The sequence below is a fragment of the Carassius gibelio genome, chromosome A20, assembly GCF_023724105.1.
Source record: "Carassius gibelio isolate Cgi1373 ecotype wild population from Czech Republic chromosome A20, carGib1.2-hapl.c, whole genome shotgun sequence".
Classification (NCBI taxonomy): Eukaryota; Metazoa; Chordata; class Actinopteri; order Cypriniformes; family Cyprinidae; genus Carassius; species Carassius gibelio.
The window spans coordinates 21,849,807-21,874,671 of NC_068390.1; the positions used below are offsets into that span (position 1 = coordinate 21,849,807).

General features: G+C 39.0%; 1 pseudogene; it reads left to right on the forward strand.

Annotated features, from left to right (window-relative positions):
* The first annotated feature begins 3,394 nt into the window (after positions 1-3,394).
* LOC127938792 (androgen-induced gene 1 protein-like) overlaps positions 3,395-24,865 on the forward strand; it is a 36,669-nt pseudogene continuing 15,198 nt past the window's right edge.

Consider the following 24,865-nt stretch of genomic DNA (forward strand, 5'->3'; position numbering starts at 1 on the left):
GTCCAAACATCAGAGTTTTTAAAGTGTGACTTTCCCCACACAACTCCAACCATGATGATCAATGTATCCAAAAGACAGATATATTGCTCTACACACCATCTGTGAACTGCATTAAGACTTGCGGTTCAGTGCCTTAAACTCTCTTTTCAAATGTGGTAGAATGATAGTTGCCATTGCACAGTTATTGGCTATAAACTATGAACTTTCTTAAGTTAACAGAAAATCGAAAGAGACATATAGAAAGCAGAGCAGGCCAGCCACACAAGCCACGAGCCCGTCTCCTTTACAGTCGCTGCTTGGTTTTGTTTTTTCCCTACTGCATTAACAAAAGGCAGTATGTCTTAGTTAATTCATTATACACCTTTTTCCTTGCATTACTTGATAAACTTGAATTATACAAAGTTTTATGTGGCTCTCTGGTGTATGTGATTTGGTTTATCACTATGTTTAGTGTGAGAACATTCCAAAAAAAACAACTCAGTCATGAAAATTCTATCCTCATCCATTTGTCCATCTATTGTAGACAGAATTATTGATTATAAAGCCAGAAACACACAGGCTTCTCACACTGCAAAGCCCCTTTATGGTCCAAAAAGTCCAATCAGGAAAACTTGATATTGCAGTTGGCAATCTAGCATATAAGGATGCACAGTATAGCCTTTATGTAAAAACATTGGGTGCTGCGTTTGCCAAATCAGTGACACTGACCTGGAAAATATGCAAATAATGCAGTGTTTAGAAACTTACAGTAAAAAGTCCTCTTATGAATACCCAGGATTAATTGTTAACCCTGGATAAATTATGAGCAGTGGAAGCCATGAAACAAGATAACCCAGAATTTAATTGACTTGGGGTTTAGAATCACCTATGGTTAACTATTTCCAGTGTGAAAAGCCCTATACTTAAGGCAAGTGCGCTCATGTATCCACTAGCATTTGGCCAGCACACGTATTGTACTTGCGTTGGGTTACTCATTTTTTTGCAATGTCAATCTTTTGTAAATTTTAACAAAACTAAAAAAAATCACAACCGTTGACCAAGCACTCATGTATGTGTGTAAACTATATTTCTGGTATAATGGGAAGCAGTGGATACACTGCTGCATATCAGACCGATATTAGCATAATGAAATCGGTGCTACTTTCTTGTCTCTTGTATTACTCTTCAGGCTCGTGTACTCTTGTTTAATTGAAACGCAACTGACGCCATTTTACCTCCATTGATTGTGTTGAAAAATAGATTATAGTTAGACCAATGAGGGCTTTGGCATTACAGTGATATTATTCACTTTGTTGTTTGGCCAGTTGTTTTGCACATTAAGGGGCATTTTTCTTAGTGGAAGTCTCAAATATGCACAGGTAAAAAAAAAATTTACTCAAATCAATATTTAATGTTTGCATATTTATTGATTTGAGAGTAGGCATGCAGTATAGCAATTAAGTGTGATGATGTGCAGCCAAATGGTCAATATCACAAAATAAACCCTGAGAAAACCAAAACCAAAATAAACTGACTGTACTATCTGCTCAGCAATAATGTTTTCAAGTGTGAGATGGGACGCCTAAACTGTGTTTTCAAGACTTTTGGCACTGTATCATACTAACAAACACATTTCACTGAGATCTACTCTTGCACATATATTGGATTTGAAATCTGAGCTTCGCATGTCGGAGAGCTTGGGGCCAACCGAATGAGATGAAGTTCTGGGTTGCTGGAGGACCAACTCATAGAACCACATGCATCTCACTCAAGTGCACTACTGTGAACAAGTCTACCTCAGCTCTGGAAACTCTTGCATGCTCCCCACAGCTAACCACGAACTGTGGAGCACTCTTGCACTTTGGCAGACCCCATCAAACTCCACAGTAGGCGAAGAACCTGCACAGCAGTCAGTGTGCCTTATATTTTCTTTGCATTTTCTCTTTTTGTGCATGAGGCTTGGGTCAAGTTGGATAAATATAAGGTTTATATATATATATATATATATAACTTGCTGGTAATAAGTGGATTTGTCTGTGATAATATGGCATGTGAGTGACAGTAAGTCCAAACATAAAAGCATTCGATAATGCTATTTGAGATGTGACAGCTAAAATCATGTCATTTACACATACTATCCCTTGGTCTGAAAAAATAACAAAATAAAAATCATCCTGTCTTAGGTAATATAGGTAGATAGTCCAGTATAGTCCAGGTCACAGGAATTACACCAGCCCCTGTTACGCTGCTTTAAGTGGAGTAAGGCAGAGTTTTTTAATCCTCATTCCTTCATCCTCTTAAATGGCCAGTTCTGGGAACCATTTGTGTGCCTGTGGCAAGGGATTTTCCACTGTAAACCTCTTCGGCTGCTATATTGTATCATAATGCAGGTTTTACGGGGACAAAATGTTTTGTCTGCTACTGTCTGACATCTCTCAAAGAGTGATGGGCTCCAAAGGCCAATTATATGTTACAGTTTAATAGTTAAAAAGGGGTTGGTGAGAAAGGGTTGTTTTTGAAGGGTTATTTATGTTTCATTATATTCTGGTAGCTTTCAATATGCGTGATATTGAAAATGTAAGTAAGTAAGAAAATATAATATAATATAATATAATATAATATAATATAATATAATATAATATAATATAATATAATATAATATAATATAATATAGGGGAGATGTAAGTTTTCACAAGGTAACGAACCTCAATAACCATAAGGTTTTCAATAGTCCAGTTAGTCAGATGCATTAGTGATTTAGTACTTTGGTTTCAACCACTTCAGTTTAAGACTCTGTTCTGTTTTTTTGGTCTTTAATAATGTTCTCAATACATTCGCAGAAAACAATATTTATACTGTACATCATTTATGGATTTTAATTTTCTGAAACTTTTTAGTTTGATGTTCATTAAAAAAATGTTTTTTTTTTTAAAGTTTACTTCTTGTTTCAGAACCTACAGAGAACATCAAAAAGAACATACACACGATGATTTAAAATAAAGATCAAATGTAATGTTGCCTTAATGTTCATAAAAAATAAAAATAAAAATAAAAAAGTTCCTTAATGGGAATGTTAGCTAAACTTTCTTAGAACAGATATTTGTTAGCTTGGAAAATAACAGTGGAAATTGCTATCATTTTTGTAACTTGGTATATGAACATAAAAACTAATGTTAAAAAAAGAAACCACCTAGTAAACTGACTAGTGTGACAACACAATGACCTAGACTAGAGACTAAACGTTTAATCTAAACATTTTGTACTATATGAGAGCAGTAAACAAATCCAGAAAATGAGCCTTCTGAGAGACAAACGAAAGATTAGACGAAACAAATCCCCAAAACTCTTATGATGCGGACCATCTTAACGCGCATGCGCGGACTCAAAGAACACGAGCTGCTCTGCACGGGCAGCGATGCTTGTTACTATAGCAACAACCTCTCGCGCACATCCGCCGCCTCCACCAACGTCTCGCACGGATCCGCGCGACCCTCTCCCCCTCCCCACCGCATAACAGCATCCCTCTGTCAACAGGATATGTCCTGAGACGGAAATACGACGGGGGAAGGAAAATGGCGCTCATCCCATCACAGATCCTCAGAGTAGCGATACTCCTCTCTTATTTTTCCATCCTCTGCAATTACAAAGCCATAGACATGCCCGCGCATCAAACATACGGCGGTAGCTGGAAGTTTCTTACATTCATAGATTTGGTAAGTGCATGTGCATCGTTCCCATGCAGTGCCTGATATATATTTATATGATATCTCCATAATGCATTATAAAGACAGATATGCAGGGTCCTTCAAAAAAGAATCCAAATGATAACACAAAGAGTCTTACGTCATATTTAATGAGCATTAAATGTTAATCACATGACGTAATGACTTCTAAATTCTGTAATGATGATGTCATGCTTTTCATTTGTAACATCATTAATAATGAATCATAATCTGAAGGGTTGTACTAAATTACCATCAGTTCACAGGAGGACAAATTAAGGGTGAATTTACAGTTTTTACAAATAAATTGAAGCATCCTTTACTTTTCATCCTTTTGTTCTGGCAACATAAGGGACCAGTCTGTTCGAGTAAATGCAGGTCACATTAGGCAGCAGTAACTGCACGCACGCGCACACACACACTGACTGTTATGACAGTCTGTGAGCCAATGACTCATGTTTTCCACATAAACAGCCCATTTTCTCCCCCCTTTTTTGAAGTGATTTTTAATAGCAATAAAAGTTGTTTTGTTACACTTCACTTTTACACATCTGTTCCAGAGCAGTGTTTGCTTTTTTTTCCATTTTGGTTTGGGAATAATCTCATGTGCAGATATGTTCTGTGCAGATGTGTTCAGATTACTGTGGATGGAGCTTTTCGAACCGTATGCTGTTTCATAACATCATGTTTTCTCCTAGAATCCATAGTACTTGTTGGAAATTCTAGTGCACTGTAGTCACTGCACTACAATTAACATATAACTATTTTTCAAAAGCTTGGGCACAGTAAGATTGTATTATTATTATTTTATTTTTCAGAAAGAAATTACTAGTTTTAATCAACAAGGATGCATTAATTGAACATAAGTGACTGAAGACATTTATAACGTTACAAGATATTAGTTTCAAATTAAACTATTCATCAAAGAACTATAAAAAATATTAAGCAGAGCAAATGTTTTTGATAAGAAATAAGAAATGTTTCTTTCTTATCTGCCAAAATAGTCAAAGCCCAAGCTTTCATTCATATGTGCACATCAAATTAATTTACAAAAAAAATGTATTTGAATAGTTTTGGTAACCTAAAAAACACAATGATGATGTTATAAGTTTATTCATAAACTCTTTTACTGTCCATAAGCACAGAAAAACTCACTTTCACTTTCACCACGAACATAGAGAGAGATGAACTTGATCTATTGTTTGTTCTGCTTTGTGTAATAGTATAATGATTAATTCTGACAGCATTTAATGACCTCTGACACCACTCATAGCATCGCTGTAATGAACCTGGATGATGAGACGGTGTGAAACTAATATTAGAACAGACAATAAACACATGCCACATTCAGAGAGGCAGATTATCTCATCTTGGCACAAGAAACGCAAGTACGTCTGGATCAAATACTTGCATTGACTATCCACAACTGATCTACTACTTCACTGTTGTTATGTTTATTGACACTCTAAGTAACTACCACTGTGTTTACTGCGATCTTAGCCATTTATGTTTTCATCAGGCTTCATTAATTATTAAATATTGGGGTTTCGATTTGGCTTTCCATTCTCACAATAGTTCACTTGGGTTGCCTGGCATAGAATTAATCTCTGTGTCATATATAAAGTACCTGGCCAAGTGTGGCCGAAAGCTTTCAGTGATCTGACAAGATACCCGTGGATTAATTAGCAGAGTGTAATTAGCACAGATGCACAGGTTTTCTGAGTGTATCATTACCGTGATGAAAGGCAGCCTATATTTTTGTGAGAGCAGTTGCTATGTTGCAAACGCTTTGCAAGTATAATTATAAAATCTTTGATTTTAAGACAAACAGAGTTGGAAAAATCTGTTCACATCTAATACTTTAAGACTGAAATGGTGCATTTGAATGCATAGTGTCTGAACCATTAGAACTGCACGTTGTTGTATGACTTTTATTTTATCACGAATGCTAAATGTTATTACTTTAATATTCTAAAACTGTCTTGCAAACCACTGTTTCTGCAGAGTACTGTAGTTGTATGTTGTTTGATAAGAATTGAGTTTCCTAGCCCGATTATTATTATTCCCAGCCTCAAACAAGCAATTCATTAGATTTCATGGAGACTTGAGTCGCAGTCCAGAAATCCTTGTGGTTGTTTATAAGCACAAAATAACACTTTGTATAGCTAATAAATGATTTTATGCCTCTATTGGCTTCGTGTCCATGCACCGTGGCTGTTTTTATAACTCTCAAATGATGTGAGAAAAGGACGAACATCCATTTTTAGCTCAGCAAAAGCGAAGATCAAAAGCAATAGTCAGGGTAAAGTAAGAAAAATAGATCATTTTAGGCGGCTGGTTATAGGGATTTAAGACTTTTCCAATAAAAGACAAATCGAACATTTATATGAAGTCTTAGAAGGGCTTCTCCTGTCTTCAGAAACCAGGAAACAAATTTAGGAGCAGAAAGATAATGAGGAATTAAATATTAAAGAGCATATTAATGGGAGACTTATTTGCATGTTGGATATCTTTGGAGGAGATAGAATAAAGAAACCCTCATACTTCCATAATGTCTTTCCATCTTAAATTAATGTCAAAGCAATCTCTCAACACTCTCATCATGAATGCTCGCTAATGGAAAATGGGCTAAATAAGATATATTAGCTTAAGACGAGAAATAGGTTATGGAGGAAAGATTGTGTATTAAATTATTCCAAATGCCAGTTTTCTTGCAGTCTGTCATGCATTGTAACATTTTAAAGCTTGACAACTCTATCTGTATATTGTTCTGTTTCTTGTGATGTGAGTTTGTTTGCTCTTGTAAAAAAAAAAAATGGCACTTAGAAATACTCATATTCTATTTTGAGACAACCAAAGATGAATGCATGGCTTTCATCAAGTTTCCCTTCAACTCTCCATTGTGTTCTTTTTATAAGACAGCTTTGATTTGCATGTCAACGAAAGGCCTTCCAAAAAAAAAAAAAACTAGGAATTTTTTTTTTATTATTATTATTTATTTATAACTAAAATGGAAAAAGTTGATTCTCAAACGGCACTGACTGCTCTCATATTCATATTTAACCCCAAAAATGAAAATGACCTTGTAATTTATTTACCCTTAAGCCATCCAAGATGTAGATGAGTTTGTTTCTTCATCAGAAACATTACATCACTTGCTCACCAATGGATCCTCTGCAATGAATGAGTTCAAACAGCAGATGAAAACATCACAATAATCCACAAGTAACCCACATGACCCCAGTCGTTTATATATCATTGTATTTAATTATATTTACTAATTGCTAGCTTTCAGGTTTTGTCGGCTAATATATAGATAAAAATAAATATATAAAAACAGTTATACTGTGAAATACTGTTATAATATAAAATACATTTAATTTATTTTACAATGTCTTTGTCACAATGTAGAAATGTCAAAATGCCACATAATTGTTCTTGGAAGTTTACAGATCTGATGGGACGTGTCCCATTTCTTCTGGGTATACTACATTACTTTTTCCTTAACCAGTATGTTATGATTCCCCATGTCAGGTCATTCAGGCGGTGTTCTTTGGCGTGTGTGTCCTGACTGACCTCTCAAGCCTTTTGACAAAAGGCAGTGTCTGTATGGAGCAAGAGAGACAGTTGAGGAAGCTCATTGGCTTGCGAGACTGGATGATGGCTGTTCTGGCCTTTCCTGTTGGTGCGGTATGTATAAACCACCAATCAGATTTCTCATTTTGCATATATACACTTATAAAATACTCTTTGTTGTTGTTAGTTGGATCTGGAGACTGTGAGTAGTACTGCTGGCTCAATGAGGATATGTTGATATTCAGATAACATCAGTGCTTAGAATCAACATAGAAATTTGGACTGAAATTTAATAAAAACACCAATATGGCCAATTATCAAAGTGAAATGATGCAGTGATCCAGATTATTACCGTGCAAATAAATCTAAAGTTCAAACTAGAGCTTGGAAAAGTTTCAGCTTTTATATAAGCCTGAACACATGCAAACATTGCATTTTTTGTAAACGGAAAATCAGCAAAAGTCTTTGGCTGCTGGCGGTGACTTACACTGTGGTTAGTTTAAAGTGTGTGAACCTACCGTAAACTCTCTGAGCCATCAAGTTCCATTGTTAAAGTGTGGGAAAGAAAAAACAGTACAGTAACAGAACATGAATGCAATACTTTGTCTGAAGCTGCCCTTCCCCTCCCACACATGTCATTGACATTAAGATGTCTGAAACCACAGAAAAACAGAGGCGACTATTCAAAACTTGTTTCGAGCAATCATCCAGTGGATCTAAGAAAGGAAGGTTGTGTATAGAGCATATTTTTATGAGGTTACCAAAGGTAAATTACTGCTTGCTGCATATGCCTGACCAATGGTTTTATATTTTTGCAATTTTGCAGTTACATACATGTGTGTAATTGTGTACAAATGTTACATAAATTTGTGCATATAGTTTACGTTGATGTGTCAAGTCAAGTCAAGTCACCTTTATTTATATAGCGCTGTAAACAAAAAAGATTGCGTCAAAGCAACTGAACAAAATTAATTAGAAAAACAGTGTCAATAATGCAAAATGAAAGTTAAGGCAATTCATCACTGAATTCATCTCAGTTCAGTTTAAATAGTATCTGTGCAATCATTTGCAATCAAGTCAACGATATCGCTGTAAATGAAGTCTCCCCAACTAAGCAAGCCAGAAACGACAGCGGCAAGGAACCATCGATGACAGAATGGAGAAAAAACCTTGGGAGAAACCAGCCTTAGTCAGGGAGTCCTTGGGAGGAATTTGCCAGAAGAAATGGGACGCCTCTTACCATCTGCCCCATGGAGGATCTCGCCAGGCCCACTCCGGACCCAGAGTCCAACCCACTATTTTCCCAATGTGCCTGCCTGCTGCTGAAGGATAGCCATCGCCTGCAATGATCGATGAGCCATCGCCGTATAAAGGAACAGAGCTGAGGATCAACGCAGAGACAGTGCTGCTGAAGACGTCAGTCCAGGTGTGTGAGCCAGCATCACCACCTGCCTTGAGGCAGAAAGACATGGACGGGATGAGCACGGAGAGGAGCACCACCCTTTGCACCGTGGCTGAGGGTGAGCTGGATATGGAGTGGCAAAAGGGTCAAAACGAGGATAATATCTCATCGACTGGGAGTCCGAACTAGAAGTTGAACTGTACTTGGTTCCCTTTCTTGCTCCTAGAATGTGTGCTCCAGTGCCTGCTCCTCAAAAACCGCTGTCATCTGGCAGCCTCTCTGCTCGCCCTCAGCCCACCATCATTGCAGTGCAAGCTCCGTGGGAGTGCCATCCTCCAGCATCACCGTGGTCGGAGTCTCCTCCATCTCCGCCTCTAGCTTCCGAGGCCTGGACTCCGCCTCGGCCCGTTGACCCGTCAGCACCGCCATGGCTCCTACCTCCCTCGTTTCCATTGTGGCCCGGCAGTCCTGCTCTGCCACGGGGGAAGTCGTGGCCTAATGGTTAGAGGGTTGGACTCCCAATCGAAGGGTTGTGGGTTCTAGTCTCGGGTGGGGGGAGTGCATGTACAGTTCTCTCTCCACCTTCAATACCACGACTTAGGTGCCCTTGAGCAAGGCACTGAACCCCCCACTGCTCCCCGGGCGCCGCAGCATTAATGGCTGCCCACTGCTCCGGGTGTGTGCTCACAGTGTGTGTGTTTGTGTTCACTGCTCTGTGTGTGTGCATTTCGGATGGGTTAAATGCAGAGCACAAATTCTGAGTATGGGTCACCATACTTGGCTGAATGTCACTTCACTTTCACTTTCACTTTCACTTGGCCTAGCGTCGACCATCCTGCGCCTCGGGACTCCACTCCTCTGGCTTCGCCTCATCCATCTGTCCCTTTGGCTCTTCAAGCTTCATTATCCCCTTGGCTCCACCTCAGTCCTCTGTCGCTCTGGCTTCACTGCGTCCTTCCAGATTCACATCTTCCTGTCGGTCCCTGGTGCCATCGGTTCAACCTAGGAACTCTGGATCCTCCCCGTCACCCTGACTTTTCATCTCTTTGCCTTGAGCTCCACCTGTTCCGCCACCGTTGGACGGCCCCCTGGAGTCGGTGGCCATGGCTCCTCCCACCGTCGGCTCCACCTTGGGCTGTCATTATGGCTGTGACCTGGGTCCTGCTGTGCTCTACCTGCTCCAGGTCCCTCATGTCTCTTCCCTGGCTCCTTCCTCTGTGGTTTCTGTCTGCCGGCCCCCTCCCGGGGGTCTGTCCTCCACTGGAACCTCCTCCTTGGTGCCCATCCCATTCCTCCCCTCTGTTCTACGGTGTGAGGTCGCACCTTCCGGGAGGGGGGAGTATTGTCATGCCCCTGGACTAGGTATGTTGTGTTTTCCCTCCATGTGTTCCATTCCCCGTGTGCTCAGTATGACCTAGTTTCTGTCTTCTCTTGATTATGTAATTATGTCCAGGTGTGTCTCCTTAGTTCCCTCATTATCTTCATTAACATTCCCCTTAAAAGTTGTACTCTGTTCAGTCTTTGGTTGTCCGGTATTGAGTTTACATTGATGTGTACGTGTGTTCATACATGTCTGTGGATTACCCTCTCTGTGTATTATTTAAGACTTTGTATTTCATCTTCGTTCTCGTTTGTTCCCTTGTGCACCAGATTGTGACACTAATATGCTGCTCAAAAAACATTTCTAAATATCATCGGTGTCAAAAACAGTTGTGGTGCTTAATATTTTCATGAAAACCATATTAAGTTTTATTTCCCGATTTTTTGATGAATAGAAATTTCAATAGAACAGCATTTATTTGAAATAAAAATCTTTTTGTAGCATTATAAATGTCTTCACTGTCACTTTTGATCTATTTAATGCAATCCAGCTCAGATGGTCGCTGTGTCTTGTTTTGGTGGGCAGAATAGACACCCTTTAGATTTGTATTTAGACCATCAAAACATTGAATCATCTGATGCTTTAAAAGGTACAATAGGTGAACTGATGTGATAAAGGCATGAGCCTGCAGGTCTGGTCAGACAGCATCTGTATTCTCTTAACACATACTGCTATATCTGGCCACATCCACACATTCTCCTTTGCATAAGGGGACTACAGACGCATTGTCTTAAATGTACAGACTATTTGTTTTGCAAATGCCCAGTCATCTATCTGGCAATGCCACAAAACCAGTTATGTAATAAAATCCTGTCCTGCGAAGTGAAGAAGGAAATGCTACGTTGTTTCTGTTTTGTGTGTGTGTCCGTGATGACAATCAGATAATTAAATGGAAAATATTAAAATTTTGATCACAAATGTCTTGCTTTGTCTCTGGCTGCCTAAAGAGCTTTTAATATTGCATGGCACAATGTTAGTAAAGTGTTTAAGATGTCAAATGACAGTGTCAACGTGACTTAAACCTTAAGTGGAAAGAAAATTGACTCTGCTCTGCTCATTTCTTTTTAATGAAAGAGACAAAGGCATTCCACTTGCATTGCAATGGATTATTCATAATAACATACAATCTATCTCTTAATGGCTAAATATTAAATAAAGCAAATTTTAAAAATACAAAATTAATTCTAAAGTGTGAAAATACACTATACACACACATATACAAACTTTTGACTGGTAGTGTATCTGATGACTAGCTCTAGACTGAATGATTTTCCTGCAATTTCGTTAATATTTTCAGGGAAATTCTGCAAAACAAATATAAAAATGAATAACAATAAAATAATATTAAATATAGCATTGGATTTTAAAATATAAAAAGAATAAATAAAATAAATATAATATTTAAAAAATACATAACGATATAGATTTTTAGGTTGTAGGTTGCAGATTCTCAGCAGGACTTAACGAGATAGCGGACAGGGGAGGCTTGCTTGTTAGCCTGTATAAAACTTCATAACCAGACAGCCATGAAACAAACACAAAGTAGATGCTTGACTTGGCCCTGGCCCTCAGTTTAAGAGCAATGCATGAGGCTCAGCTTACAGATATTACAGTAAGCATCATTAATGTTGACGTTAATATTGGGACACAGGCTCTACTGTGTTTGAGAGATATGCATACTTATTAGCATTAGCCCAGGTTATTTCCTGGCACCTGTTGGTGGTATATGTGTCTCGCTGATATTCACTCTACTACATTGTAGTCGACTGATACACAATGGGACTAGGAATAGTTTGCCCAAAAATAAACATTTGCTGGAAATTTACTCAACTCCATGTCATCTAAGATAAGATAAGATAAGAAATTTAACAATACATGACTTGCTTACCAATGAATCACAATAATCCACAAGTGTAATCCACATGACTCCTGTCCATCAATTACCGTCTTGCTGAGTGAAATGCTGAATTTTTATAATAAACAAATCCATCATTAAGGTGTTTTGCTGGCCATAATCCACAGTAAGGTTTCCTCCAGTGAAAAAGCCCATCCCCTGTTGTCCTCTAATAACCATCAACATATTTTTTTTTTGTTTTTGACTGTTTTCGCTAGTAAAAGTTTGCCTTATCTGTGCACATTTCCATCCTGATTCAGACAAAACCACTTTTTCACCACTTTTTTTTTTCTTCATCTTCAATATTGTGGATAGAGGATTTAGATTTTAGTTGGGAGCAACAGTGAATTAAAAATTTTTTTTGGATGGATTTGTTTCTTACAAACATGCAGCTTTTCACTTTCAATACATTAATTGCTGGGCTGGAGTTGAGTGGATTATTGTGATATTTATATAAGCAGTTTGATCTCTTATTCTGACAGCACCCATTCACCGCAGAAAATCCACTGGTCAGAAAGTGATGTAATTTAAAAAAAAACTCATCTACAGTACATCTTGGATAGCCTGATAGAGGGTGAGTAAATGTATTAATGATTATTTTGGGGTGAAATATTTATTTAACAACCTTTGTCTATCCATGTTATTTTGCAAAGCAGATGTAAGAAATTTTCTGTGAATATGCAAGACTTCAGATCCATTAGATGCTATAGGTAAATAACTAGAAGAATAAAAGAAGAATATCAAAATGCAGTAAATACTAAAACTATTTGGGATACACATAACAAATAACAGTTTGCAATATCAAGCTGCACAAAGACTGTTTTTGTACAGCTTAAATAACTGGAAGCGGATGACACTGAAAGGCTTGCACATTTAAGTTCCAAATGGCTGTACCTGTATCTGCTCTTATGTTAAAATAAGGTGGAAAGTATGTCAGGCCTAGGGATGGAGTCTCCCATTCCAGCTAGCTTGGCTGGATAATAGAGAAGGTTTGAAGTTTGTTATATGGTTTATCCACAGTGCCCAATGAGAGTGTGTGGAACAGGCAAATCCAAATAAACCACCTGTCCGGCAATGAACTTATTTAACTTGTGCTTTCAAGATGAACCCGGCGGTTACTTGAAATATGCTTTAAAAGTACAACGGTTCCCTTTCACAAGGGCTATCCTCATAGTCCCACCCATTTATTTGGGTACAGCGACCATTATCCAAGCTCTTACTGGAAACAAGAATTCTGCTAAATAATCGGAGACACCCAAACCAAACAGAAATCTGTCACGCCAATAAATGAGGCCCATTAATGCAAATACGTTTGAGCAGTTCAGGATTACAGCAAAGGAAGGTGAAAATCCTCCTCGGAGAGCCTGGGACTTTTTCACAAGGCCTGTATGCCCCACACCAACCTGCCTGTTTTTGACAGCGTATGTGATGTCCTCATCATCTTAACACTGTCCTTTTCACAGAAGGCATATGTATCTTTTAGTGAGTGTTGGATAAAAGCAATAAAAAAAAAATATTAAAAAAAAAAGAAGTCAGCTCTTAGGGATTAATTATGGAATGCTGATATGAAAATATGAGCTCTGTGTGTTGGTTGTCTGTGCTCATGACTGGTTTTAGTCCTTGTGATGGTTTTGTGCAGAGATTTGGTCCTGTAGATGAGGGAAAGAGGATATTAAAAAAGTTTTTTAAAAGTCTTTTTAAAAAAGACTTTTCGGCATAACGAGATGTGCTGGTGTGAAGCAGGAGTTAGGCAGTCTGCCGGAAGACCTGCTGGGAATCTGGGGGTGAGGAATGGGCTTAAATTAAAGACATTGTGGGGAGTGAGAGGTCTTAAAAAGTTATGAAGTTCTCTGAATATAAAATGTAAGTTTTCTCATTTTAGCTAATTTCAGGAAAATCCATCATTTAAATGGCTGGCACTTGATACTAGCACCTGGCACTGTGCTGAATACATACAATATTAATCTTAGGAAAGAGCTTTAGCGTTATTGGTTTGTATAAAAAAGCTGAGGAATAAGCACAAGCATGTCCTTTAAGTGTGTTCAGGAAAATGGGTAGTATTTGCCATGTGACCATTCAAAAATAGAGATTTTGCTGTACTGTTTATCCCACACTATGGGTATGTTTGAGCAACAACAATGTACAAAAAATTTACAGATCTACTGCTTACAACATTGTCAAAACAATCCCCATTTACATGGATTCACAGTTGTTGGTGATTTGACTTTGTAAACAAACAAACAAACAAACAAACAGAAAAAACACCTTGCCTGCACACAAAGCTATGGACTATGAATATGTGTGTAGATGACATGACATAACGTTTTCAAGAGTCAAAAATGCCATTGCTGTGTAAATTAATTGCTAAATGTAAAAAAAAAAAAAGGTTGTTTACTGTGAATTCACCTGCATCTCCTAGTTCCTCACAGTAGCATAGTCATGACAGAATGCCGGACCTACAAACATGTAACTGCATGTTTGCCCTCTGTTTTTATTTCTGAGTTTGTTTAGTGTTTTTTTTTTTTCGTTGTTTCTCTATGGGTGCCCTTGCCAGTCTGGAATACCTCCTCCTCCTGCTGAAGCAGGGAGAAGGATCGCTTGAGGAACTTACGGACTGTTCTGGCCCTCGCCCATCTCACCAGCTACTCGGACAACGCGCCTTTGTAGAGTGGATAAATGGCGAGAAATGGTTCCCTGTTAACTGTCTGTTCTAAGGAGGATCTCGCCATGGACAGAGAGCCCAAGTTCGCCACGGCTGACAAACCGTTGCTGCACGGCGCGACAGAGAACCGGATCGCCACCGAGCTGGAGCTTTAAGTGATGTCAGTCAAGGTGCGAGAGCCGGCAACGGATGAGGGAGAATGCTGCCGACAGTGAGAGTGCGGAGAGGAGATCCGCTTCCTCCACCGTGGCTGAGGTTGAGCTGATAATGAATCTGGGACTGTTGGACTGCAAGGGAGAAGTTTTAGAAGGGGACCTCATCAGCCGGGATGCTGATCTGACCCCTTTCCTCCCTCCTGCTGCAGAGCCCTCTATCACTCCTGTTCCCACGTCCAGCCCAGTGAGGTCTCCTGTTCCCACGTCCAGCCCAGTGAGGTCTCCTGTTTCCATGTCCAGCCCAGGGAGGGATCTCGTTCCTGACTTCAGTCCTGAAAACCCAGAGGCTCACAAATGCACCCACTCTTGCCTCCTCCTCCTCCTCCGCTGTTGTCTGGCAGCCCCTATGCTCGCCCTCAGCCCACTATATGTCATTCCTCCAGCTTCGCCTTGGCTGGAGTTTCCCTTGACCTTGCCTCCAGACTCTAAGCCCCAGACTCTGCCTCAGCCCTTCGGCTCCACCATGGCTCTTAGATCCCTGCATTTCGCCATGGCCCGGCAGTCCACAAGCTCATCTTCACCGTGGCCTGGCAGTCCACTAGCTCATCCCTTTGGCTCCACCTTGGTCTAGCATTGACCATCCTGTGCCTTGGGACTCCACTCCTCCAAATGCACCTCGTCCCTTCACTCCCTCTGGCTCCATCAGGCTCCTTCATCCCTTTCGGCTCCTTGCGACCTAGTTTTCCTGTGTGTTTGCTTGTTCATTGCTCCGAGGTGTGTCTTGTAAATTTCACCCCTGGCATTTAAATTCCAGTCTGTGCAATCTGTGTTTGTCCGGTATTGAATGTGAATGTCTTGTGCTATGTGTGTTCCTGTCTCCCCTGTGTACCCCGTGTTGGAAGGAATAAAGACTGTTTACAATGAATTCTCCCACATCTCCTCGTTCCTCACAGTAGTATAGTCGTGACAGCAGCATTATAAAAAAACCAACAACATTGAAAGCTGAAAACGTTTCAGTCGTAGGTGCGGATATACACATTTTATTTATAATAAATATAAACAAAATTAAATCATATCCCATAACACACATATTCTACACATCTACTTAATATTAAGGAATTCATTTTAAAAGTTACTATAAAAATGTTAAGACTTTTAAGCAAAATGCTGATTTTTGTGATCGGATGATTCATTATCAGTTTCTTCTTTGTTTTTGGTTTGCAGTTTGTAGTGACTATGTTCTGGACCCTTTACGTGTATGACAGAGATTTGGTATATCCAAGACTCCTGGACAACTTCATACCTCAGTGGCTAAACCATGGCATGGTGAGTGGGAAACTGCTTTCTTTTGTTTTTAGAAACTACAAGACTGTAAAATATATTTGCTTATTTGAAACCACTGACAATACAAATTTCTTTCTAAATGAACAATGCTATTATAAGATAGATACTGTAGATAGATAGACAGAAAGAAAGAAAGGGGTGCATTTCCGAAAAGCAACTATGATCTATGACGAAGTTCCATTGTTACCAATGGAGTTCAATGGAACTACCGACCATAGTTAGCCAACGATGCTTTTGGAAAATGTAATCCAGACACAGACAGACAGACAGACAAACAGATACTTCACTCTCAGACAGGAACAAAAGAAAAGCACATTTTGTTTCTTTCAATCCCTTGGGCCACACTGACGTCAGATGTGAAATGCTAGTCGTTGTGCAAACTTTCATTTCAATCAGGTGGAACAAAAGCTCCAAGGTGGGGTCTGAGTGGCAGGTCTTGTTTTTATGACAAGTGTTATGTAATGTTAAGTGTGGCAGCATTTTTAGCTGGTGTGTAATTCCAGAAGCAAAACACAAATGTGACTCTGCTGGCATCAGTGGCAAAGAATGTTTATGTCGATACTGTATATTGTCATGAATGCAGCCTAAAAGTATCTGCAAAACTGAAATGACTGTGCTGCAATTAGTCTAGAAGAGTCTCTACAGAAGATATTTAATAACCTAAACGCTTCTATTTTGAATCCTTCTTTAATCTGCTGAAGTGGCCTCGAACGAAAGAGCTTTTGGGACCTAGAGGCTTCTGATAGATTGATAGGAAATACAACTCAGAATGAGGCTATTACTGGAAATGTGGTTGGATGTCTCAGTCGTCGCTAATGACAGGATGTATTCGGTTGACTTGGGTATATCCCAGGGCCAATGACAACACACGTAGCGGTTGCTAGGGAAACATGTCTCAGTTATTAATCAACATGAATGTAACCTTTGAGCCTAATCAGAAATTGTCTCTATCTTTAATGTGCAGTGGCATTATCACATGCAATTGGATTTTTCCGTAGGGTTTTTAAACCTTTAAACGTTTGTCATTTATACACATTAGACTGTACATGATTTTTTAGGTTTGGTTTTCAGGTATATGCTAAAAAATGTACATTTAATTTCTTCATGTTTCCCTAATGATTTTGCTGGACGGTGACCCAAAAATGAGTAGAGAATCTGTTACAGACAGCAGGGGAAAAAAAACATGCAAATAATAAAGAGAATGATTGTGCATTGTAAGGATGGCAAGATCAATAAAATGTTCAACCCCTAATTCACACTATAGGCTGCTCAAAATCCATAATTTAGGGTTTCCAATGAAGAGAATGCTCTTTTCTGCTTTAGACAATGGTTTTCTCTAGCCAGCGAAGGAGCAGAGGTCTTCTGATCTAAATACAGTTGTGCTGCTGAGGACTGGCCCACGGGAGAGAACTACCTTCCAGCTGAGGACAATTTGTGCTATGCAGAAAGTTCCAGATTATCCCGCCTGTGACTGAAAGGGGTTACTCCATTGTAAATATTTTGAAGCATTCCATGGAACCACATTTGTTTGTTTACACATGCTGCTACGGCAACTGTCTTCTGTTCACTGGCTACTCTGACAAAGAAACAGTGACTAAGCCTTGTTGCTGTTAGAGGAAGAATCAAAGTTGAGTCTGAGCTATGTTTTGAGCATTTATACCAGATATGATGATGATAATAATAATAATAATAATAAAAAAATAATAATAATAAAAATAGAAATAAAAATAATAATAAAAATACAAATATGCAATTAATTTATTTATTAAAATAAATTATAACGATACAATTACAGTCTTAAAAAATAAATATGACAAATATTTTTTTAATGAAAACTATTTAGACTGCAAAGGAACTTAGTATAAACAGAAACTTTTTTAAACTATAAAATTAATGTACTAACATAAATTATAACAATAAAGATGATATATTTAAAATAATTATGAAAAATATATTTAAAGTGAAGACTTTTTAGAACAACCATAAATAAAAATAATAATCTACTTTGCAATTATGCAATTTAACTGAAGTAAATTATTTAGACTGTAAAGCAACTACTATAACTAATAATAATGATAATTTTCTAACTATAAAAATAATTTATAAACTAACATAAATGTTAACAATAACACTATAATATAAAAAATGAAAAATATATTTAAGAAATAAACACTATTTAGACTGCAAAAAAACATTGGAATAATAATAATAAAAATAATAAATAATGTTATAAAAAAGTATTATATTTAAAATAATAATATTAACTAAACAGACTATTTATTATTATTATTATTATTATTATTATTAGTGGTGCTTGCCGGAGGCAAAGCACTACTACTATTATCTCACATACTTATTATTATAGATTATTCTTATTCTTCTTCCGCCAAAACTTCGGCGCGTAACTAGTCCCGCAGTTTTTGTCACAGACCAACGAAACAGGCGTCAAATCGTGCGGCCTAATCGGGAATGGTGTGCTATGACTTTTATAAGCGATCGGGCGTACGATGTTCGTACACCGGGCGAAATAACGGCCGAAAAATCGCATAGACAATGCATTACGGCCAACTTTGACGGATCGTAGCTCCGAGAGAGAATTTCGCAGAAACATGTGAATCACCACATTTGGAGAGGCTATCAGGCTGTGCGCGATCATACCCCGCAATGGGGTATAAGTTGTACCCCTGGGGCGCAAGAGCCCCCCAAAGTTGCCCCATACTAAGCCAATGGTGAGGGATCGCCCATGAAACAATGTGTTTTTCCTACTGTGGGAAATTACATAGGGATTTTGCATTTAACATAACTATGGATCACATAGTCATAGAGACAAGGGGGTGGGCTCATTTGAATCAGGCAACCAATCAGTCTCTCATGATCATTATGAAGCTATCAAGCCACGCCCTAGCAACCATATAGAGCACCATAGCAACAAGCTCCATAGACTTCCATTGAAAAAGTTAAAATGAATAACTTTGGATAGAAGTGTCATAGAAACATGAGGGTGGGCTCGTTTGACTCGGGGCGGCAAATGGCCAATCACGAATCACCTTCAGCACTTCATAGCCACGCCCTAGCAACCATTTGGACCTCCCTAGCGACCAAAAGCATAGAGAGATATCTTCAAATCTGAATATCATAAAGGCATGGGGGTTGGTTTATGTCATTCATACTAGCAAGCAGACTTCGGAGTATCATCATTGGCAGTTGCCAGGCCACTCCCTAGCAACCAAACACAGTACCCTAGCAACCGTTTTTCAAGATCTATATCTCCACATCAGAACATCCTAGAGACATGGGGGTTGGTTTATATTGACGAGCAGCCTTTGGAGTATCATCATTGGCAGCTGCCAAGCCACTCCATAGCAACCAAATGGAGTACCCTAGCAACCGTTTTGCACGACCTATATCTCTGCATCAGAACATCGTACAGACATGGCGGTTGGATTTTTTGACTCATGCTAGCACACTGGACTTCCAACATGCTAGTCATGCTAGCAGTGATTAGCTACATGCTAAAAGTGATTAGCTAAGAGCTCAAATGGGCTAAGAACTCTATAATAACTACATAGTGACCATCTGTGACAACTACCAACCACCTAGTAACATCATAGCAACCACCCAGGAGACCATAGCAACTGCCTAGCAACCAGCCAAAACACCCTAGCAACCGCCTAGCAACACCTTAGCAACCACCCCAAGTACCGTAGCAACTGCCTAGCAACCACCCAGGCTACCATAGCAACCGCCCTAGCAACCACCCCGGGTACCCTAGCAACCACATAGCAACACCCTAGCAACCGCCCCGATTACCCTAGCAACCACCCTAGGTACCCTAGCAACGGCCCTAGCAATCATCATGTGGACCCTAGCAACCGCCCTAGCAACCACCCCGGGTACCCTAGCAACCACATAGCAACACCCTAGCAACCGCCCCGATTACCCTAGCAACCACCCTGGGTACCCTAGCAACGGCCCTAGCAACCATCATGGGGACCCTAGCAACCGCCCTAGCAACCACCCCGGGTACCCTAGCAACCACATAGCAACACCCTAGCAACCGCCCCAATTACCCTAGCAACCACCCTGGGTACCTTAGCAACGGCCCTAGCAACCATCATGGGGACCCTAGCAACCGCCCTAGCAACCACCCTGATTACCCTAGCAACCACCCTGGGTACCCTAGCAACGGCCCTAGCAACCATCATAGGGACCCTAGCAACCACACCTTAGCAACAGGGCGCCGAGTTTTGCCACTGCAAGCACCACTCACATTTTCTTCAGGAAATGTACCTTCTAGTTATTATTATTATTGCTGTAGTCAAATTTTTTAGTTATTGTCAAAAAAAATAAAAATACAGAAATAAAACAAATCATTTCTACTTATTAGTGTCAAATCTCTATTTTATACCATGTTCCTGTCAGTGTATCACCCACAGCAGGACATTTATGAATCCTTTACACCTTGATTCACCGAAAAAGAGAGAGAGAGAGGCGACTTTTCACAGCTTCCCTAGAAATTAGGCCACAACAAAATATAACAGCACTTGACAACTGCGCCTTTTAAGTCTTTTTTTCTGAATACGCTCGACATATTTATAGTTCTGCTGGTGCGTGCAGCTCATGGCTACAAAAGTCCTTTGGAACTTTCAGGGACTCTCTAGATATATGTAGACACATGCAGATATTTGCAAATAATAATCACATCACTAAAATTTGAAAACTTTGTCTTTTTAAGTACAGACAGGAAGTGACATGAAAAAAAACAGAAAATAAGACACAAAAAAAATTCCCCAAGTGACAAGGGAAAGGACATTTTCCCTGTTTTGAAGCTGTCAGCGCCGTTGCTGTATATTTGGCAAGCCTGTCAGAACTCATAATGTGGCGGAAACAATCAAAGCCACTTCAGTGGGACTTAAAGAGGCCACTACTAATGTTTCATGGCATCATCGGGAGGCGGTTTACCTGCGTCAAAGTATATGTGACAATAATCCCATCTCCGCTTTGTAATTACTCCACTGCAGAGAGAAGCCTGTCAGAAGAGCGTTGCGCTGCTCTAATGTTAATGCCAGTGGCCTCCCGCTGAGAACCCCCCATGTTCAAAGCACCTCATTCCAATCGTATACCACAAATAAACATCTGACACCAGACGCCATTGCTCCACATCTCAAAATAAAAGTATAAAAGACCCAGGGAGGCTGACTTCCCATGTAAAGGTATTTTCTGGAGTAGCCGACATATTGCTAGAATGCCCAGTCTGAGTTCTTACTTTCCTCATATATAATTCAGCAGGTAGGTTCATGGTTGCTTTTAAATGATGACTGATTACCTGTGGTAAACAATCTCAAGTTCTCAGTCACTCCTTTGTTCACACTGCTAATTGTTCAGGAGAAACAAACTCGATACAAGGCAATTCGTTTTCCAAAGCATGACCTTGAATGCCCTTGGTTCGGCTAAACAACCATGCAATAAGTTCAAAGACGATCAATATTTATGACAGTCTTACAGTTTCAAAACCTTCAAAAACATCTGTTGCTGCAACATGGAATGAATTTTACACAAGTATCCCATTTAACACTATAGTTCAGTAATGAATTCCTGTTGCAATTCCAGCTTCTTTTGGCCTGTAAAGAAAAACTCACACTGAGAGGAAGCCGACTTTGCTTTTTAAAATGATCTTTCAGCCTGTCTGTGGAATTTCTCTACAATTCCTTCTGCTGGATTTGTGGGATGTTGTTTGGAGTAGAAAATAGCTGTGCCCACAGGCCAATTTAAAGAGTGCCTTCCTCTCAGAATTGTCTCTAACTGTACGCTCCTGCTGCGACTACCAGTACGTTCAGACTGTGGGGATAAGTGTTTCACCATTTACAGTAACAAGAATCCATCCTCTGAGCGAGAGGAGAAATACATCCAGAAGACTGAGATCGATCAATGTCACCATCCATGGCTGTGCTAAACTGATCCGGACTCCTGATGCACTCCACTGGTGTTTTCTCTGCATCTAATAACATGTTTGGTTCGCCACAGTCAGAGGAACCTCAGACAGACTAGTTTCTGCTTAACCAACGGTGTTACCCAGACCGCCTTCAGCATACCGCGAGGATAAGCACCAGATGTCAGAGTGTATCAGACTTTGCTACACTTTACACTTTCATTTAAAAAGTGCAGAAAATGTACTTTTTTTTAACCAATGTACTGTACCAATACAATACATGCATCTTTTAGTTAGATAAGGTTGACAAACTGTCCCAGGGGAAAAGTCATTATTTAATTTTTTAGAATTTTTTAAAAACATATTTCTTTAAAATCTAGTTTTATTCTGATATTATTATTATTATTATTATTTTATTTTTATTTTATGGCTGCCAAAGTTAGCGCACTAGCCGGCTTCCTAAGTTAATAGTATAATGTTTAAATATTAAGATTTTATATTAAAAAAAGTTTATTAAAAAGTATATTAACAACTGAATACAAAGCTAGAAGCATTTTCATTACTTCGATAGGAACAAATATATAGTAAAATAAGTAACATATATATATATATATATATATATATATATATATATATATACACACACACACACACACACACACACACACACACACACACACACACACACACACACACACACACTAAATGTAAATGATGCATATTGGTACCTTAAAGGGAAAGTTTCCCCAAAAATAACATTTCTGTCATCATTTATTCACCCTCCAGTCATTCTAAACCTCTATGACTTGCATTTTAACAGGAAACTGTTAGATCATTTTTGTCCAAACCAATATAGTGGAGTGAATGATGATAAAATACACATAAATTCAAAATAATTGTGGCTCAGCACCCATAAACTGGATGCAAACTACCCATCAATTATTATACTGCCCAAGTATATAAACCAAAAGGTCTATCTGACAACTAGAAATTACAATTTACACAGGCTAGTAATCACCCGCAGTGCCCAGACCCTGATTCATATGCGTATTATTGCAATATTAGTATTAGTCTCCGTGAGTACAAAAATACATCAGGCTGTTGACACATTGCCATCTGGTGGTTGTTGCCAACTTACTGGAACTGGTCTCATACAAGCTCAGACTGTTATTCCGTCAGATTGCTGCTAAATGCAGAATCATTTTAATGACATGTTAAAACAAGGCTCCTCTTCATTATGGCCATTGAGGTTTCCCTGCTAAATCTTTTGTCCCATGGCTTGCCATTCCCCGTATACAGTGAAGTAAAGTGAAGCAAAATAAATCATCATTTTTGTGGTATTTTCCACAGTGGAGTGCCACTGTCATCTTCATGGATTCTTTCATGCATCGCCGGAGGATGTGTGCTTTGATCATATATCAGCCTGGCTGAGAAACACAAAGCGGCTCAGTATTGTTGCAGAAAGCATAGAACAATCAGCGGCTGCACTGGTGAACATTAGGGAGAGGTTGCTGTTATTAACATTAACAAAAAATAAATAAAACAAAAATGGTATCACTTTCTATGAAGCCCATTTTTATAATACATTATAATACAAATTAAATGTGCCATAATACACATTCACCTCATCAGATATCTGAACTTATGGCTGTTATGGCTGCAAATTTTGATTCCATGGCGAAAACAAGCTTCCATAAGATACTGTACCAATATTAATAGACTGTGTATACAAAAAGCCGTATTACTCAAGAGTGCATGCTAGAACACAAAGAAGCATTCTATTATCATGACGGCTTCTCTGTAAATTCCCTTCGTTTGTGATTTGACCATGTGCCATGCTGGATTACGGAGCGGCTGCTCTTGTTTTCTCTGTCGTTGTTCTGTGGTGTTAGCATTATCTTTTTGCTTGGCAACCACTTCACTTTCTAAAGCTCCAGATTGACAGGAGGGATCTGCTTGTTTTTTCTGGCAAGCCTCCAGCCACTTACAGAGGACATAATGTGCTACGGTCTTATGCAATCAGGGTTCGTTGCAAATAACCCCGCATAGTGAAGTCAAACAAACTATAATATCCTGATGTTTGATCAAAGACCTGTTCTGTTTTGTTTGAAAACCGAAAAGACACACCACATCTAAAGGCTTTGACATCTTTAGCTGGATTTTCACAAATGCCCTTTGATTTTATCGGATTACAATGGTCAGGTTCTAATGCAGTACGGATTAAATTAAGGTGAGCCATGACGGAGAGCAAATTAAACCGGGATCAGTACTCTGCATTAGTGTGTTGAGGGACAAATTAAGCCTATATCATTATCCTATCATGTGATGGGACAAAGAGCAGCTACCAAACCAACACACTTCTTGGCACAGGGAACTAAAAAGCCTCATCATGCCAGCACTGTATCCACACTTGCCAGAGAGCATCCCTGCTATTGTGCCAGCCGTTCTGAGCCAAAATAGCCTGTCATAACAAGAGATCATCTCCCCTAGAGACTTCCAGCAGAATTCAGCTTTTGTGTTCAAGCGCGAAAACAACTGCCTCTTATCAAGCAGGCAGGGGGACAACGTATTAATATTATTTTTACAAATTTTTCTACCTGCCATATATCTGAAGATTTTGAATGAATCATAACAGATTGATTTACATTTTTTATGCTACTGCATATTTTTAAAAAGGAAACAAAAAGCTGGATATATAAGGTTATTATAGTTATTATAGTTATTATAGCTACAACTAAAACCACAAGAATGATATTATTATATAGATTAGATAAATAAATATAACAAAACAAAATGACCAAAATTTTAACTGAAATTTGCA